The sequence below is a fragment of the Siphateles boraxobius genome, unplaced genomic scaffold, assembly GCF_051911475.1.
Source record: "Siphateles boraxobius isolate OS27281-9 unplaced genomic scaffold, OSU_SipBor_1 55, whole genome shotgun sequence".
Taxonomy (NCBI): Eukaryota; Metazoa; Chordata; class Actinopteri; order Cypriniformes; family Leuciscidae; genus Siphateles; species Siphateles boraxobius.
The window spans coordinates 7,619,882-7,622,009 of NW_027509181.1; the positions used below are offsets into that span (position 1 = coordinate 7,619,882).

The following is a 2,128-nucleotide window of genomic DNA, read 5'->3' on the forward strand; positions in this document are numbered from 1 at the left end:
ATTAATACTAGACTAGAAATGTTTTATGATTCAATTCTGTCTCCTCTGTACATTGACCGGAACGAAGTGTGCCGCCACGCCTCCTCCCAAACGATTGGATCGGGCAAGTGAGAAAGGCGTGCCACTGCTCCCTTTAAACATGAAGCGCCACTTCTGTTCTGTGCAGTCCTACGCCAGAGAGAGGTTCCCCTCTTCGTTTGCTTTCAAAATTTCGTTTTAATCTAAGTTTTTCTTTCCATTTATCTACCTCAGTTGATAGTTTTCCTTTGTTCAGTGGCAGTGCACTCACGAACGAAACGAATGTAAGATTAAGCATCTGTCTTACGAGCTGAAGAGATCGCAACATCTACCTCCGTCCCAATAAAACTCCGGACATTCAGCATACCATACTTTTCAAACCAGCTGCACAAAAGGGGCCATATCAATGCAAGTATAATCTAAAATGGAATGCTGTTTTTAAGGTTGTCTAGAACTTCCTAAAAAGACTTTGGGTCTCATTTTGAAGTAACTGTTTGAACTGTTCTGTCCTGAGAAGATCTCTCTCTCTCTCTCTCTCTCTCTCGTTTCCGTTTACGCATGCGTGGCTGAGTGATTGCGAGAGGTGTGTGAGCGTTTTAGTGAGTGCTGACGGTGTGCTTTCTGTAAGTTTTTCTTCATCCTCTTTTTTTCTTGCGGATTTGTTATCGTTTTGAAGGTGTAATTTGAATTTGTTGTGTCAAGTGTTGCTGAAATGGGGACACATTCTGATGGTTTTTCATTTTTAACTGCACGGCATGGATGATCTCCCCCCGGGGAGATTTTTTTCCCATTTACGTCAGCTAAATGCAATATTTTTCAGGCTGTTTGAGATAATAGAATGCCTAAAATCTATATAATATCTGGGAAAATGATGATAGTTAAACAGTGAAACAAAAAAAAAACACCCAGTTGAGCCTACAACCTATTTTGTATTTAATTGTTCTCCAGCTGTAGTGAATCCAAAACACCAAAAATGTTAAGGATGACTCATTTTCACCCCTGGCAACTAAAAAGAGGCAACCATTATCTGACTATTTTTAAGTTAGCCTACATAGGTAAAATTGGAATTTGGTGTAAACATCATTGTGATGAGGTTCAGTGTGTGTGGAAGGAAGAAGACAGGGTCGGCGTGGCAGGGACTCGTACGTTTATTAAAACAAACAAATAGTGTAAACAAAAGTCACGCCGCGTGTGCATTCACCGTAGCCTCGCTACAGCAACAAACATAAAACACTCTTCCCGCTGTATCAGCTCTCAGTTCACTTTAGACGAACACTCTTCCCGATGTAACAGCTTTCAGTCCGCTTGTTGTGTACGAGTCCTGAGTCCTTTTCTCTCTCCCGCGTGCTTTTATGCGGTCTCTCCACACCAATTCCTACAATCAGACACAGGTGTTCATCATCTGCACTTGACCTACTTACTCACCGCTCGGCTCCCTCCTCTCTCTCCCGCTACAGATTTAGCAAGACCACGCCCCCCTCACCACAATCATTACTAATCTTAAGAGTTCAGTTCTGTTTAGTTTGTGCTTAGCTGACAAATTTGCTACATCAGAATCCATGCCATAATAATTTAGTCTGCTCCACTAGCAAACAGCAAATGCTGCAGTGCCAAGTAAATGAGCTCTTCAATACTCTGAATCGAATATCAGGCCAACAAAAGAACATTTACTAAAATTATATAATATTTCTTTGGGAAATAGCACAGTATGATAAACAACATGACCATATATTATTATGTTACGGTACTTTATTTGTTTGACTACTGGTCACTTTTCTCCTACCTCTTTTAGTCGTAACTTCCCATGCTCCACTCATCTCTGGAAATTTCTTCCACTGAAAGAAGAAAGTAAAACCAAAGAAAGTATAAGGGTTTCTGATCACAAACTTCAGATGCAAAAAAGATTAAATGAAAATCTTATTCTCTTACAGTTACTTCTGGCATCTGTGCTCCCCTTTACTCATCTGCTCTTCACTCCTTGCTGCTAAACACATTTTCATCTCTTGTCCCTCTTCCAATACACCTGATTTCATATTTCATTTCTTTTCATCTCTATTTTCTTTGCTTTCTCCCTCACTCATCCCTTTCTTCTCCACATTTCTCCTCTCTC

General features: G+C 40.5%; 1 long non-coding RNA gene across 1 annotated transcript; it reads right to left on the reverse strand.

Annotated features, from left to right (window-relative positions):
• Positions 1-1,142: 1,142 nt before the first annotated feature.
• On the reverse strand, positions 1,143-1,904 carry LOC143714750 (uncharacterized). The gene is made up of 2 exons (XR_013195595.1): positions 1,802-1,904; positions 1,143-1,393 (listed from the first exon to the last, which is right to left on the reverse strand). It is a non-coding gene; the product is annotated as an uncharacterized LOC143714750 (long non-coding RNA).
• Between the last annotated feature and the right edge of the window lie 224 nt (positions 1,905-2,128).